Here is an 18,200-nt window from a genome sequence, read left to right as displayed (position 1 = left end):
GGGTCAAGGAAGAAATAAAGAAAGAAATTAAAGTCTTACCTGAATTTAATGAAAATAAAGGCACAACATATTCAAACCTATGGGACACTATGAAAGCAGTGCTAAGAGGAAAATTCATAGCACTAAGTGCCCAATTAAAGAAATCGGAGAAAGCACACATTGGAGACTTAACAGCATATCTGAAAGTTCTAGAAAAAAAAGAAGCAGATTCACCCAGGAGGAGTAGAAGACTGGAAATAATCAAACTGGGGGCTCAAATCAATGAAATAGAAACAGAGAAACAATCCAAAGAATCAATGAAACAAAAAGCTGGTTCTTCGAGAAAATCAACAAGATTGACAAACCCCCAGCCGAACTAATCAAACGGCAGAGAGAGAACACGCAAATTAATAAGATCAGAAATGAAAAGGGGGACATAACCACAGACACAGAGGAAATTCAGAGAATCATTAGATCTTACTACAAAAGCCTGTATGAAACAAAATTGGAAAATGTAAAAGAAATGGACATCTTTTTAGATAAGTACCATATACCAAAGTTGAACCAAGACCAGGTGAACAATCTAAATAGACCTGTTAGTCACAAAGAAATAGGAGCTGTTATCAAAAACCTCCCTACCAAAAAAAGCACAGGACCAGATGGTTTCAATGCAGAATTCTACCAGAACTTCCAAGAAGAGCTAATATCTATACTCCTTAATGTATTTCACAATATAGAAACAGAAGACTCTTTGCCAAATTCTTTTTACGAAGCTATAGTTACTCTGATAACAAAACCACACAAAGATACAACCAAGAAAGAGAATTACAGGCCAATCTCACTCATGAACATCGACACAAAAATTTTCAATAAAATACTGGCAAACCGAATCCAAGAACACATTAGAAAAATTATCCATTATGATCAAGTAGGCTTCATCCCAGAGATGCAGGGCTGGTTCAACATATGCAAATCTATTAATGTAATCCATCATATAAATAATCAGAAAGAAAAAAACCATATGATCATTTCATTAGATGCTGAAAAAGCATTTGACAAAATTCAACACCCCTTTATGATAAAGGTGTTGGAGAGATTAGGGATACAAGGATCATGCCTAAATATGATAAAAGCTATTTGCAGCAAGCCGACAACTAACATCAAATTGAATGGAGAGAAACTCAAAGCCATTCCACTAAAATCAGGAACACGACAAGGCTGTCCACTCTCTCCATACCTCTTCAATATAGTGCTTGAAGTCCTAGCAATAGCAATAAGACAACATAAGGGGATCAAGGGGATTCGAATTGGAAAGGAAGAAGTTAAACTTTCATTATTTGCAGATGATATGATTGTGTACATAAGCGACACCAAAACCTCTACCGAAGAACTTCTACTGCTGATAAACACATTTAGTAATATGGCAGGTTACAAGATCAACTCCAAAAAATCAGTTGCCCTCCTATACACAAAGGATAAAGAAGCAGAGAGGGAAATCAGAGAAACATCACCTTTCATGATAGCCACAAATAGCACAAAATATCTTGGGATAACTCTAACCAAGGAAGTGAAAGACCTATTTGACAAGAACTTTATGTCTTTGAAGAAAGAAATTGAGGAGGATACCAGAAAATGAAAGATCTCCCTTGCTCTTGGATTGGGAGGATCAACATAGTAAAAATGACAATTCTACCAAAAGTAATCTATAGATTCAATGCAATCCCCATCAAAATTCTTCACAGACCTTGAGAGAACAATAATCAGCTTTATATGAAAAAACAAAAAACCCAGGATAGCCAAAACAATCTTATACAATAAAGGAACTTCTGGAGGCATTACTATCCCTGACGTCAAACTCTATTACAGAGCTACAGTATTGAAAACAGCTTGGCACTAGCATAAAAACAGAGGAGTCAACCTATGGAATCGAATAGAAGACCCGGATATTAACCCACAAACCTATGAACATCTGATTTTTGACAAGGGAGCTAAAAGTATACAATGGAAGAAAGAAAGCATCTTTAACAAATAGTGCTGGCACAACTGAATGTCAACCTGTAGAAGAATGAAAGTAGATCCATATCTATCACCATGCACAAAACTCAAGTCCAAATGGCCAATATTAGTCTGACCACATTGAACCTGATAGAAGAGAAAGTGGGAAGTTGTCTACAAGACATGGGCACAGGAGACCACTTCCTAGGTAGAACCCCAGTAGCACAGACAATAAAAGAAACAATGAATAAATGGGACCTCCTGAAACTAAGAATCTTCTGTAAAGCAAAGAACACTGTCACTAAGACAAAAAGGCTACCTTCTGACTGGGAGAAGATCTTCACCAACCCCTCATCAGGCAAAGGTCTGATCTCCAAAATATACAAAGAACTCAAGAAACTAGACACTAAAATTCTAATTAACCCAATTAAAAAATGGGGTACTGAACTGAACAGAGAATTCTCAACAGAAGAACTTTGAATGGCCAAAAGACACTTAAAGTCATGCTCAACCTCCTTAGCAATCAGGGAAATGCAAATCAAAACAACTTTGAGATGCCTTCTTACACCTGTCAGACTAGCTAAAATAAAAAACACCAATGATAACCTATACTGGAGAGGATGTGGAGTAAAGGGAACACTCATCCATTGTTGGTGGGAATGCAAACTTGTGCAGCCACTGTTGAAATCAGTGTGGCAGTTTCTCAGGAAACTGGGAGTAAACCTCCCTCAGGACCCAGCAATTCCACTCTTGGGAATATACCCAAGAGATGCCCTATCATACTACAAAAGCATTTGTTCAACTATGTTCATAGCAGCACTATTTGTAAAAGCCAGAACCTGGAAACAACCTAGGTGCCCCTCAATAAAAGAATGGTTAAAGAAGGTGTGGAACATATACACATTAGAGTTTTACTCAGGGGTAAAAAACAATAACATCTTAAATTTTGCATGCAAATGGATGGAAATAGAAAACGCTTTACTGAGTGAGGTAACCCAGACCGAAAAAGAGGAATATGATATGTACTCACTCATAAGTGGATTCTAGCCATAATTAAAGGTCTTTGAGCCTATAATTCGTGATCCTAGATAAGCTAAATAAGAAGGCAAACCCAAAGAAAATCATATTGTAACATGAAAAGGCCGGGCCTGCTTGTTCGGATTTCTGTCCTGCCCAGCCCCCCACGCCTACACCTCCTGCCTGGCCAATCAGTGTTTATTTAAAACATGATTGACAGCATACAGACAATTCTCCCACACCCATCATATAGTTATCCTTCTGGATATTTGAAGTAGACAAGATTGCCAGGCAAAACTTGGGTGCACAGGGGAGGGGGTTGATGTAAGGGGATACAGGTATAGGGAAGGGAGAAGGGGAGGATTTGGGAAAGCTTGGGGGAATGGGATGGGTGGGATGGAGGAAGGATGGATATGGGAGCAGGGAAGTAAATATCTTAATTAAGGGAATCATTATAGGATTTGCAAGAGACTTGACTCTAAAGGGGTTCCCAGATTCAAGGAGAGGTCCCCAGATTGTTCCTTGGGCAGCAGAGGAGAGGGTGCCTGAACTGGCCTTGTGCCATACCCACACTGATGAATATCTTGCATATCACCATAGAACCTTCATCTGGCGATGGATGGAGATAGAGACAGAGACCCACATTGGAGCACTGGACTTAGCTCCCTAGGTCCAAATGAAAAGCAGAAGGAGGGAGAACCTGAGCAAGGAAGTCAGGATCACGAGGGGTGCGTCCACCCACTGAGACGGTGGGACGGATCTAATGGAAGCTCACCAAGGCCAGCTGAACTGGGAGTGATGGAGCATGTGATCAAAATGGACACTCTGAACGTGGTGGCAATGAAGGCTGACTGAGAAGACAAGGACAATGGCACTGGGTTTTGATTCTACTGCATGAACTGACTTTGTGGGAGCCTGGTTTGTTTGGATGCTCACCTTTATAGACCTGGATGGAGGCGGGAGGACCTTGGACTTCCCACGGGGCAGGGAACCCCAACTGCTCTTAAGACTAGAGAGGGAGTGGGAGGTCGGCAGGAGGAGAGAAAAGGGAGGTGGGGAAGAGGTGAAAAATTTTAATAAATAAATTAATTAAAATTTTAAAAAAAGACTGCAATTGTTCATTTGCTGAGGCTCATGACCATGTAACTACTGACTTTCTCGGTGGCAGACAGATGTTTCTCTAGGGGAAATTGCAATGGTATTAAAGAGTAATGCAAGTCAAGTAGGATACTCAGGGAAATTTGTAAATTAACACATAAAATAGATGTGAGAAAATTAGAGGAATCTGACACCTTTTAAATATTCCTTACAACTTCACATGCAAAAATTGTTTGCAAATATAAACTTAATTTACAGAGGAGCCCTCTGTATACTAAGGGGGCATTGCTATGAGGACAGTCATGAAATTGGTGAGGTCATAATGGCTGCTTCTATTCTAGCCAGGCAATGGTCTTAATCCAACAGATAAAAATGGGAAACTGCTATTCGACACAGTGGATCTCCGTGATACCTGGGAAGTGAGTACTTGGGATATAGATCACAGGAAGTGAAGAGAGGGAGCAAGTCTCAGCTTCACCCGTGAGAATCAGATATGCATCTTTAGATCAAGAAACCCATGATCTTTACTAGGCTAGTTTGCTGCTGTGGGGAGGAGGATTTATTGGAATATACTAGAGACAACTGGGAGAGCACTGGAGCAAACATCTTCCTCTGTATGAAATGATCTCTCTGGTTGCTAAGGAGAGCAAAGGCATTCCTTCTGCCATTGTCCTCTGCCCATGTTTAAAACCAGGTTCTCCCTTCTTGCTCATCAACGCAGCTAGATTTACTTTCCTTTCTTGACAGTGTTGTTTCTAGCAATGCATTTATAGCCATAACTCATTCTTTACCACCTTCCCTACGCCAGGCCACAGAGAAGTGTAAGGATTCAGGGTTGGCCAAGTCCTTTGGGGTGCCTAACTTTAACCACAGGCCGCTGAAAAGGATCCAGAACAAGCAGGGGCTCAAGTACAAGCCTGTGCACAGCCTGGTGAGTACCCATGGTTTCCTTTTCCTCTGCTCTTCATTCTCTTCTTCCTTTGTTACTGTCCCTGCATCCTCTTCTCTTATCTGTCTAAACTCCATGGAGCAGAGGACGCTAATTACATCTCTGCTTAGGAAAGTCCTCACGGAAAAGATATCCTGACGCTTCTGTGCGTGCAAGAATTTGGAATGTGAAAGCCATGTGGGAAATCAGCACTGTGAAAAATGACTAAAGACTGCACAAATGAAAGAGCCATGGCGGGTTGGAGAGATGACCCAGAGGTTAAGAGCACTGATCCCTCTTCCATAGGACCCCGGGTCAGTCCCCAGCACCCACATGGTAGCTCACAACTCCATCTCCAGGGGACCTGCCTTTCTCTCCGGCTTCCTCTGTATGAGATCAATTCGAGTCTTGTGGGGTGAATTTTGTAATCTCTCCTCCCCTTCTGTTTCACAGAATAGTTTGAAGAGCATTGCTGGTTGTGCCTTGTCTTCGTTGCTTTCTATTGCTGCGGTAAAGGCCATGACCAGAAGAAACTTGGGGAGGAAATCATCTTACAGCTTGCAGTCCATTGCTGAGGGAAGTCAGGGCAGGAACTCAAGCAGAAACCTGGAGTCGGGAACTGAAGCATAAAGGAAGACCCCTTACTGACCTGCTCCCCCAGCTTGTTCAGCCAGCTTACTTATACACTCCCCCAGTGGGCTGGGGCATTAATAATTTGAGCCCTTTTGTTGCTATATTTTAAAGTTTTTTTTGAAGCTGTTATCCCCACACCTTTAAGTCTGATTAGCTCGTGTTTTTCAGATTGGTAAATAGATGATCATACTAAAATCTACTTATATGACACGTTTTTGAGTTCCAGTCACTGGCAGAGGACATGGTGGTAACAGAAAGCCTGAACAAAATTACCAAAATGTTACTGCTGATGTGTAAGTAAATACATCGCTCAATTTGCTTTCCAGTGATGGATTTAATATGTTTGTTGAGAGCTGCCTCAATGCTGGACAGTGAGGACAGCTTGAGACAGGAGCCTTGAGGAACTCTGGTTCCACATTCTCCACAGAGGCTTGTTACATTAACAGGGGTATGTAGTCAAGGTTATATTGCCTAACATGAACTTCTGTATTTATTGTTCCACCGTCTGCAGGTTAGTCAATATTGCTGACTTTATACCAACATGCAAAGCATTAGGTTTGACAACTGTATAGTGGATTTGCATTGTGGATTTTACTATAATCTATTTAGAAGGGTCCAAAAATCAAGTTAGTAATTTAAAATAAATTATTTTTATTATTTTTACTTCATAATTAATTTTATAAAATTACTATTTTATATTTGTGTTGTTTTTAAAGTTTAGAGACCTACAAACTATGCAGTGAGCATCTTGAATGTGGGAATGTACCTCAAAATTCTGTCCTTTCCACTTCTAAACTAAACATAGTATGTTACATGTCATGGACAATGAATTAAAGCTTAATGAATTATGAATTTGGGATTACCGGCACTGCACTGTACATACATACTTACATACAGACACATATATACAAATAGATGCAAATATGTACATATACACATGTATATATATTCATACTGGGCAGTGGGATCAGTGTAAGACAAGAGTTTTTAGCAACTCTGGACCCAAATTCTCCACAAAGGTCAGTTACATTAATAGGGTGTGTGAAACCAAGGTTAGCTTGGACTGCCACACACAGGCATGTATATATATATGTATATATACACATATTTTTATATTTGGATCAATAGGTGTAGAAATGCTGTATACAAGTCATCTCAGATTCTGTGCGCACTGAAAGTCTGGAATGTGAAGGATGAGAAATTGCTTTCGTGGACCGATGATGTAGTTGATGTCTGCCCTGGAAGTCTGGAATGAGGAGGATGAGGCACGGCTTTGGTGGGTTGATAATGCAGTTGATATAAAGAACATGTTTGCACATTTGAATGTCTAAGTTCCCTTACCTCCAGGCAGGGCTATGAAGGTGAAATAATTTAGTAATGACTATCAGTCCTAACTTCAGTTTATGACCGACAAATCTTTACTATGCAGTTATTTTGTGATGGAAAGACTGACTCTCTAGCCAGTAATAAAAATCTATTGTTGTAGCTGTCAGAAGTCATTTTTCATACCGTCTGATCCTGCACTATACAATTTCCTTATCATTTCAGCACTTCTGTCCATCCTAATTATCTATACTCAGATGAATATTAACTTGGAAGCCTTTGTGATGACATCAACCTGAAAGTAGCAATGTGGGAGACGCCAAGGACGGTACTGGACATCACCTCTGGTCAGTGTTGTGTGTCAACCAACCCACACTCAACTGCATCAGCAAGCATGGGCATGGCAGTTTGTGGTACTTTGAAGACAATAGAGCTTTGGTCTCTGAGGAAGGTGTTAAGAACCACTGTGTTTTATTTCTATGATTTGTTTCTGTCTGACTCACTAAGATCTGAGTGCACATAAACTAGAATTAGAGTCTTGACAGGGAAGGGTGTGAATAACCAGCTTGGAAGAAATAGTAATTGGGTGCATGGAATTGAGGTGAGGGGCACTGAATACTCTTCTGTTTGAGATATATGGGTATTTGAACTTTCCTCCCAAGAGCCAGAGTTGAGGGTTCAACCTAATGTCTTTCTGTGAATAAAAGAAATAGCATCAACCCTGCTGGACACTGACTGAGAGACTGAAAACCAAATTAACTGATGGGTGAAAAACTGCTGAACACTTGTTCTATGCCCAGTTTCTTTAGTTTTGAAAGGAAAGTTGAATTTGATATGCATTGTCTTTTCAAAATTATTATTAATTACCATTGTTGTGAATTATGTATGTAATTGTGGGGACATGCATGCAACAGTGCATGTGGGAGGGCAGCTGGTCAGTGCTGGGTGCTCTTCTCGCATCAGTGTGCTGGGAACTGAACTCCCCTTTGTTTGCCTTCAGAAAAGAGGGAGGGTTATCAACCAAACACAGCATAACAAGTTACAATAAGACTAGGCAGACCCCACCTGCTCCTGGAGGAAGAGGTGAGTGTCTGAGCTCCCTGCTGGACAACCCTGCTTTCTAGGCTCCAGCCCCTGGGGGCACATCCATGCCCCCCAACCTACCGCAGTCCCAGTGACAGGCAACAGCATCCTTTCCCACCAACCATACCCCACCCCAACGCATCAGCAACCCCTGGAACTACAGGCCCCACCTGCACCAATTGGAGGAAGAGTTAGGTAGATGACAGTGTAAGAGTACATTAAACAGGAGCTGGAGAGATGGTTCAGGGGTTAAGAGCACTGGCTATTCTTCCAAACGATCCGTGTTCAATTCCCAGCACCCACATGGCAGCTCACAACTGTCTGTAACTCCAGCTCCAGAGGACCTGATGACACCTTCACACAGACACACAAGCAGGCAATGCACCAATGTATATAAAAAATTAAATCTTAAAAAAAGAGTGCATTAAACAACGTTAGAAGCAATATAGCAGCACCCGAAACGAGTGGTTCTACAAACAGCAAGCCTTGACCATTCCAACACAGAGGAAGCAGAAGAAACGACCTTAAAAGTCACTTTATGAACATGATAGAGACCCTGAAAGAGGAAATGAAAAATTCCCTTAAAGAAATGGAGGAAAAGACAAATAAAAAAATTGGAAGAAATCAACAAATCCCTTAAAAAAAAAGCCAAGAAAGTCAAGAAAGAAAAACCATCAAAAAAGTGAAGGAAACAGTTTAAGACTTGAAAATTGGAATAGAGGCAATTTAAAAAAGCATAAAGCAAGGGAAGTCTGGAAATGGAAAATCTGGGTTAATGAACAGGAACTGAAGACACAATCATAACTAACAGAATGCAAGAGAAGGAAGAGAGAATCTCAGGTATTGAGAATATGATAAAGAAAACAGATTAGTTGGTCAAAGAAAATGTTAAATCTAACAAATTCTTAACACATCCTTAAACATCCAGGAAATGTGAGACAACATGAAAAGAGCAAACCTATGAATAATAGGTATACAAAGAGAAGAACTCCAGTACAAAGGCACAAAAAAATATTCAACAAAATTACAGAAGAAAACTTTCCTAACCTTAAGAAGAATATGCCTATGAAAGTACAAGAAGCTTACAGAACAACAAACAGACTGGACCAAAAAACAAAAAAACAAAAAGGTTCCCTCACCATATAATAATCAAAACACTAAACATACAGAATAAAGAAATATTATTAAGAGCTACAAAGGAAAAAGCCAAGTAACATATAAAGGCAGATCTATCAGAATTACACTCAACTTCTCAATGGAAACTTTGAAAGCTAGAAGATCCTGGACAGACATTCTGCAAATACTAAGAGACCATGGATGCAAACCCAGACTATTATACCCATCAAAGTTTTCAATCACCCTAGATGGAGAAAACAAGATATTCCATGACAAAACCAGATTTAAGCAATATCTATCTACAAACCCAGTCCCACAAAAACTAGTAGAAGAAAAACTCCAACCCAAGGAAGTTAGCTGCACCCACAGGCAATAAATAACCTCACACCAGCAAACTCCAAAGAAGGGAAACACACAGACACTGGCACCACCACCAACAAAACCAAAAATAACAGGAAACAACAATCACTGGTCATTAATATCTCTTAATATCAATGGACTCAATTCGCCTCTAAAAAGACACAGGCTAACAGAATCCTGTTATGTACAAGAAACACACCTCAACCTCAGAGACAGACATTACCTCAGAGTAAAAGGTTGGGGAAACATTTTCTAATCAAATAGATCTAAGAAACAAGCTGATGAAGCTATCCTAATATCTAACAAAATAGACTTCAAACTAAAATCAATCAAAAGAGATGGAGGACATTTCATATTAGTTATAGAAGAAAAAAATCCATCAAGAGGAAATCTCAATTCTGAATATCTATGCCCCAAATACAAGGGCACCCACATTTGTAAAAGAAACATTACTAAAGCTTAAATCACACATTAAACCCTACACATTACTTCAACACCCTACTCTCACCACTGGACAGGTCAGAGACAGAAACTTAACAGAGAAATAAGGAAACTGACAGATATTATGACTCAAATGAACTTAATAGACATCTAGAGAACATTCCACTCAAACACAAAAGAATACACCTTCTTTTCAGCACCTCTGGAACCTTCTCAAAAACTGACCACATACTTGGTAACAAAACAAACCTCAACAGAAACAAAAAAAAAATTGGAATAGCCCCCTGTATCTTATCAGATCACCATGGTTTAAAGTTAGAATTCAACAACAACACTAATTGCAGAAAGTCTACAAACCCATGGAAATTGAATAATGTTCAACTGAATCACCACTGGGTCAAAGAAGAAATAAAGAAAAAAATTAAAGATTTCCTAGAATTCAATGAAAATGAAAGCACAACATACTCAAACTTATGGAACACTATGAAAGCAACTAAGTGCTTATATAAAGAACCTGAAGAACTCTCACACTAGTGACTTAAGAGCACACCTGAGAGCTCTAGAACAAACAGAAGCAAAATCACCCAGGAGGAGTAGATGACAGGAAATAATTAAATTGAGGGCTGAAATTAATAAATCAACGAAATAATACAAAGAATCAATAAAACAAACGGTAGGTTCTTTATGAAAATCAACAAGATAACCAACCCCTTATCTAAATAAAGCAAAAGGCAGAGAGAGAATATCCAAATTAACAAAATCAGAAATGAAAAAAGAAACATAACAATAGACACTGAAGAAATCCAGAGAACCAATAGGTCATACTTTGAAAACCTGTACTCCACAAAACTGAAAAATCTAAAAGAAATGGACAATTTTCTGGATAGGTACCACATACCCAAAACTAAATCAAGACTAGATAAACAATTTAAATAGAGTTATAACCCCTAAGGAAATAGAAACAGTCACCAAAAGTCTCCCAACCAAAAAAAGGTCAGGGTCAGATGGTTTTAGTGCAGAATTCTACCAGAAAATCAAAAAAAAAATCTAATACCAATACTCCTCAGATTGTTCCACACAATAGAAACAGAAGGAACATTGCCAAACTCTTTTTACAACACTACAGTTACCATGGTACCCAAATCACACAAATATGCAGCTAAGAAAGAGAATTACAGACCAGTATCCCTCAAGAACATTGATGCAAAAATACTCAATAAAATACTTGCAAACCAGATCCAAAACACATCAAAAAAAATCTTCCACCATGATCAAGTAGGCTTCATCTCAGAGAAGTTGGGATGGTTTAACATATGAAAATCTGTCAATGTAATAAATAAACTGAAAGGAAAAAAAAACACATGATCATCTCATTAGATGCTGAAAAAGCCTTCGACAAAATCCAACACCTTTTCATAATAAAGGTCTTGGAGAGATCAGGGATACAAGAAACATTCCTAAACATAATAAAAGGCAATATATAGCAAGCCAACAGTCAATTTAGTTAACATCAAATCAAAAGGAGAGAAACTCAAACCAATTCCACTAAAATCAGGAACAAGACAAGGCTGTCCACGGTCTCCATAGCTATTTAATACAGTACTTGAGGCTCTAGCTAGATCAGTAAGACATCAAAAGGAGACCAAGGGATACAAATTGAAAAGGAAGAAGTCAAACTTTGACTCTTTGCAGATGATATGGGAGTGACCCAAAAAAATCTACCAGGGAACTCCTACAGTTGATAAACACCTTTAGTAATGTGGCAGAATTCAAGATTAACTAAAAAAAAAAAATCAGTAGCCCTCCTGTATATAAATGATAAATGGGCTAAGAAAGAAATCAGAGAAACATCACCATTTACAATAGCCACAAATAACATAAAATATCTTGGAATAACTCTAACCAAACAAGTGAAAGACCTGTAAGACAAGAACTTCAGGTCTTTAAAAAAAGAAATTGAAGAAGATATCAGAAAATGGAAAGATCTCCCATGCTCTTGGATAGGTAGGATCAGCATAGTAAAAATGGCATTCTTACCAAAATCAGTCTACAGACTTGATGCAATCCCCCATCAAAATCCCAACACAATTCTTCACAGACCTCAAAAGGACAGTACTCAACTTCATATTGAAAAGTAAAAAATTCAGGATAGCCAAAATAATCCTGTACAATAAAGAAACTTTCAGAGACATTACCATCTCTGACTTCAAGCTCTACTGTAGAGCTACAGTAATAAAAACAACTTGATATTGGCATAAAGATAGGCGCATGAATCAATGGAATGAATTGAAGCCCCTGATATTAATTCACACACCTATGAACACTTGATTTTTTTAAAGAATTGCTTTTATTGAGCTACATATTTTTCTCTGCTCTTCTTCCTTCTTCTCCCCTCCTACCCTCTCCCATGGTCCCAAAGTTCCCAATTTACTCAGGAGATCTTTGAACACCTGATTTTTTACAAAGAAGCCAAAATTGAACAAAGGAAAAAAAGACAGCTTCTTCAAAAATGGTGCTTGCATAACTGGATGTTGACATGTAGAAGAATGCAAATAGATCCATATCTATTGCCCTGCACAAAACTCAAGTCCAACTTTGATCCCAAGTGGATCAAAAATCTCACATAAATCCAGTTACACTGAAGCTGATAGAAGAGAAAGAGGGAAGTAGCCTTGAATGCATGAGTACAGGAGACCACTTACTAAATATGACCCCAGTACACAGACACTGAGAGCGACAATTATTAAATAGGACCTCCTGGGGCTGAGAAACTTCTGTAAGGCAAAGGACATGGTCAATAAGACCAAATGGCAGCCTACAGAATGGGAAAAGATCTTTACCAATCCCACATATGACAGAGGACTGATTTCCAAAATATATAATGAACTCAAGAAATTAGACATCAGAATACCAAATAATCCAATTTTAAAATGGGGTACAGATCTAAACAGAGAATTCTCAACAGAAGAAACTCAAATGACCGAAAGACATTCAAAGAACTGCTCAGTATTATTAGTCATCAGGGAAATGCAAATCAAAATGACTCTGAGATACCATCTTACACTGTCAGAATGGCCAAAATCAAAAACACTGATGACAGCTTATGCTGGAGAGGATCTGGAGTAAAGAGAACACTCCTGCATTGCTGGTTGGAGTACAAACTTGTACAACCACTCTGGAAATCACTATGGTGATTTCTCAGAAAATTGGGAATCAATCTACCTCAAGACACAGCAACACCACTCTTGGTCATATTCCCAAAGGATGCACAATCATACCACAAGGACATTTGCTCAACTATGCTCATAGCAGCACTATTTGTAATAGCCAGAACCTGAAAACAACTTATGTGCTCATCAACCAAAGAATGAATAAAGAAAATGTGATACGTTTACACAATGGAGTATTTACTCAGAGGTAAGAAAAACAATACATTTGCAGGCAAGAGGATGGAACTAGAAAAAAATCATCCTGACTGAGGTAACCCAGACCTCCTACACCATTTCCCTTTTTCTGTTTATACAAATAGGAAGGCTTTAACTTTAACATAGTAAAATTACATATAACAAAATAGTTATCAAGCAAGAATTACAGTTATAATATTTATATCTACTTTATCTTTTAACATAACTGAGGAAAACTATAGCTATAACTACAAATCTATTCTTCAACTCCATCAAAGACTCCAGAAGGATATGATATTACCTAAGTAAACAGGAATTCCATTGTAAGAAACTTCCAAAACTCAAGAATTGACAGAGACATCTTGCTGCCTGGACAGTCATCCAAAGTCCTTCTGTAACTTTGGAGCATCCATCTTCAGCCTACAGGCCCATAGTATCCAGCAGACATTTCTATGAAGCAGGAAATTTTAAAGACAGTTCAGCCTATACTGGCAGTTTGTCGGTTACTTTCTTCTGTGTCCAGCAGAATGTCTGACAGTATAACATGGGGGGCCGGCTTGTTGGGGTATCTGTCCTGCCTGATACCCCACAGCCAGCAAGTCCCAAAGAAATCACACACAGGACTCCATAAGATTATAAACTGATTGGCCCGTTAGGTCAGGCTTCTTATTAGCCCTTGTAACTTATATTAATCCATTATTGTTATCTATGTTAGCCATATGGCTTGGTACTTTTCAGCTGTCAGCTCACATGTTGCTTCTTCGGTGATCTGGGCAGGAATACTGTATTGCTTCCCAGAATACTCCCGTTCTCTTTGCTCCACCTCTACTTCCTGTCTGGTTTTCCCACCTATACTTCCTGCCTGGCCAATCAGCATTTATTTAAAATATGATTGACAGAATACAGACAATTCTCCCGCATCATGACAGACTCTTTCTATTCTTTCATGAAGCAGGAACTTCAAAGGACCATCTCATCTTTAGACAAGTTCAGCAGTCATTTCTGTGTGAGTCCTGTATGTCCAGTTCACACAGCATACCATCAAGCAGTCCAGGCAAGAGGTTTCTTGCCCAAATGGCTAGCCAACTCCATAAGTAGCCTCTTTAGTATCCTTCATCCTCTTGAAGTAGATTGCTGTTGTCAGGGGCATATGCGTCTCATTGTCATGAAAAGTCCTAAGTTCTTAAACATTTTAAATGCCATATTCTGTAGTCTTTGAAAGGTTTGAAGAATGCCTATCCATCTGAAAGATATCTCTGTACATCTATCTAGAAAATCTAACTAATGTGACGACAAGCTTGACTCTTATACATGATTGTCTATTAACTTATATTTTTAAATTATACATTGCATTTTTAAATGAGCTTCACAAACACAATACCTTAATCAAGAGCAGAAATATACCTATATTGCAGTTTAACAAAATTGACCTTAAATTTGTATCAATAAACCAATGCAAATCTCTATAGTATATCCCACTTTAAATATAAACAAACATTTGTAGACAATATTTGGGAATATAGGTGTAGTTCTCTCCAAACTGCTTCCTGCATTTTGTTGGGTGAAGTATTTTTGGGGGTGAGAGTGTCAATATCATGATTGGGAAAACCACAGAGACAGCTGACCCTAGCTAGTAGGAACTTACAGACTCTAGACTAACAGCTGCCGACCCACATAGGACTGATCTAGGCCCTCTGGATGTGAATAACAGTTATGTGGTTTAAACTGTTGAGGGGCCTCCAGGCAATGGGACCAGGACTTATCCTAGTAACGTGAACTGACATTTTGGAGCCCATTCCCTATGGTGGGATACCTTGCTCAGCCTCAATACAGGGAGTTAGAGGCTTAGCCCTGCCTCAGCCTGGTATGCCAGACTTTGTTGACTCCCCCAAGAGACTTTACCCTCTCTGAGGAGTGGATAGGGTGGAATTGGGGGGATGTGGGTAGCAGGAGAAGGAAAGGGCTGGGGCTGGCATATAAAATGAAAAAAAAAAATCTTTTTTAAGACAGGGTTTCTCTGAGTAACAGCTCTGGCTCTCCTGGAACTAACTTTGTAGACCAGGTTAACCTCAAACTCACTGAGATCTGCCTGCCTCTGCCTCCCATACATTATACAATACCTTTTATATTATAGCAGTCTTATCTTTATTAGACCCAATTTTTATCAAATGTTTGTAAAACATTAATGATTAACAAAAAGTTCACAAAAATATGAGAAGTTTGCTTTGTTGGACTTTAGATTGACTATAAAGTTAATATAATGTGTTAATGGGGAACATTCTCAGTTAAGGGAACTTGTGTAAATTGAAGTCAAGGGGGCTAAGTTGCCTTTTGGATTTCTCTGTTGTACAAAAATGTGAGCCTATTTTCACCTTGTCTGAAGGTCAGAGAGTTTGAGGTTGCTCAAAATTGTTGACAACAATCAGGGAAACACATCCTGATCTAGGGTTTGGTTACTCGGCTCTTTTGACATTAAGATGGCCCACACAGGTAGATCCCCTCCACCCTGACAGATGATCAGGATAGGGAAGCTTACTTCTGCTCCTACTTAGAAACAGGAAGTTTGACCTTGGGAATGGCAGCCCTCAGGACATTTGGTCTAGGGTGGGTTCACTGCCTAAATAACAGAATGCTAATGAATGGACTAATGGCTTGATGGTTCAAAGTACTGAAGCAAATAACTGTTCGGGGTTTCCTTTGTATCATGTCAAAGAAGTCTTTTGTTGGCTACTTCCCCCTTTTGTGTTGGTCACGTGAGATTCCCCTCTGTATGCTGTGAATATCATTGGTTAATAAAGAAACTGAGCTATAGGGGAACAGAGCTAGGCAGAGGGAAGGGGGGGGGAAACTAAGCTGAATGCTGGGAGAAAGGAGGCAAAGTCAGAGAGAAGGAATGTATTATTTAAATAATACAGTTTCTGTGTGATTATTTCAGGACTAAGCAGCCAGGAGCAAACAAGCAGCATCCTCCAGCAAGAGTATGGAAAATTAAATGCAAGGATTTAAGTATTCACTGGAACTCCCTCCCAATACCATCCTATGTTTCTGTTTTATTATTTTTATTCATGGCTTTGTATTCTTTACTACCATTTCTGATCCCCATGCCCCTACCCTGGCAAGTGGTATTTTTATCGAAGCTGGCCTCTGACACCACAGCATGCATGACTTTAAGAGATTCAAGACCCAAAGCCTCCCCACATGCCAGAATTGCTGAGAACATCAGGAACAAGTTCAAAGACCAACACCATTGTAGGAAGCACAGGTAAGCCACTAGGTGGCGCTAGAAATCTCACATTATAGGCAAGCATCAGGGCTGCAGTTTCCTCCCATGGGAAACAAGTAACCCGATTCAGTGAACTTAAGACCGGCTAGCTATGGGAGAATGCAACACACCTGGAAAATTCACACTTGCTCTGCTTCTTACACAGTGTAGTCTGAAGATGTCTAAAGCATCCAGATATTTCTGGGCAAATCAGAGTTTATTTGAGGAAAGTGAGTGATGTTAGGAATATTTTCCTAATGCGAGCTCTCTGCTAACGCAAAATCCCAATCAAGCCAAATCAAAACAAGCCAAATTAAGAAATATCCAGGTTTAATGGGAGTTCCGCGCTCTTGGGTGGCCCCGAGGGGTCACAAACACAACCACTGGGAAGAAGGAAGAGAGACTACCTGTTCCTCTTTTGGGAGTTCACTTAAATATTCTGTGGGAGTGTTCCTAAGCCCCCCTCCCAGGGAGGGGTCAGGACCTGGCCTGCTGGGAAAAAGGATTTGGAATCCAGAGTGCTAACTCTCAGGGTCAGGGGGCTGGGACAGATACAAGGAGCTGGGGCCTAAGCTCTGAACTTAACAAGCGGCTGTCTTGTAAACACTGCAGTTTTGCTACCTAGAGATTAATAAAGTCATAGTTAACACAATCCACCCTGTGGAGGTCAACACCATTACTGGCAATTAGTATACCTGGAAAGTGAGGATAAATCAAGAGAATTGACAGTTGAGACTTGTTGGGAGTGAAGACACTGTGCACAGAGTGAGGTCAGGTTAAACACACATCTGTCACATTTCAATGAAGCACAGTATAGTGTATTATGGAGACAGTAACAATGATGCCTTGAATCGGAGAGCCCATTAGACTGCCCCAGGGTGATGGGTAGGAACCACGGGACAAATCCATCACATGTGCACAAGTGTGCAGGTGCTGGATAATGCGGCCCTGGAGCCGCAGCTTGAGGTGCAGCTATGTGAAGGCATCTTTGACAGCTCTGATTGGGCTGTGCTGTTACTCCTGCCCTTTGTGGTTTTAAGTTCTGGGCAGCAAGAGGAGTAAGGTGAGGCCTTTCCTCAGATCCAGCATAGGCGTCTGATCCATACCTGAAGTCAAATGCCATTCATGTGAGGGTTGTGGGGACCCAGGAGAGGAACTATGTGGGTTCACTCTGGTGAGGTAAGAACTCCGGAGTGAGATTTTTCTATTTCCCTGTATGATAACATTTGAGGTGCATTATAAAATATGCATGAGAAGCTAGCAATAGAACAGAGGGACATTGCTGGTACCATGGCAACACGAGACGGGTTGTGGTCTTAGTGGGCAATGCGGCAGTCAGCATTAAGGGGTGAGTGGAGGCCAAGAACAGAGAGTAGCAAGGCAGAGCTGAGTACCACGAATGTGCAGACAGTGGGGATCCCTGGAAGGCTTCTAGCAATCTCGGTACACTTGGACCCATGTCTCCTTAAAGACCACAAACTGGCAAAGAGGAGGAAGGGCCAAGGCTGGAGATCCAGGGAGCTGGAGACCCTTTGTTAAGAACTGGGCCACCACCATTGGC

At 40.0% G+C, this 18,200-nt stretch overlaps 1 pseudogene; it reads left to right on the top strand.

Moving 5' to 3' along the window:
- LOC125416422 (adenosine 5'-monophosphoramidase HINT1-like) overlaps positions 1-18,200 on the top strand; it is a 34,245-nt pseudogene that overhangs the window by 3,952 nt on the left and 12,093 nt on the right.

Source organism: Myodes glareolus, chromosome 1, assembly GCF_982192425.1.
Source record: "Myodes glareolus chromosome 1, mMyoGla1.1, whole genome shotgun sequence".
In the NCBI taxonomy this organism is placed as follows: Eukaryota; Metazoa; Chordata; class Mammalia; order Rodentia; family Cricetidae; genus Myodes; species Myodes glareolus.
The sequence above is the reverse complement of the archived record's forward strand: the minus strand, read 5'-3'. Positions and strand labels throughout refer to the sequence as shown.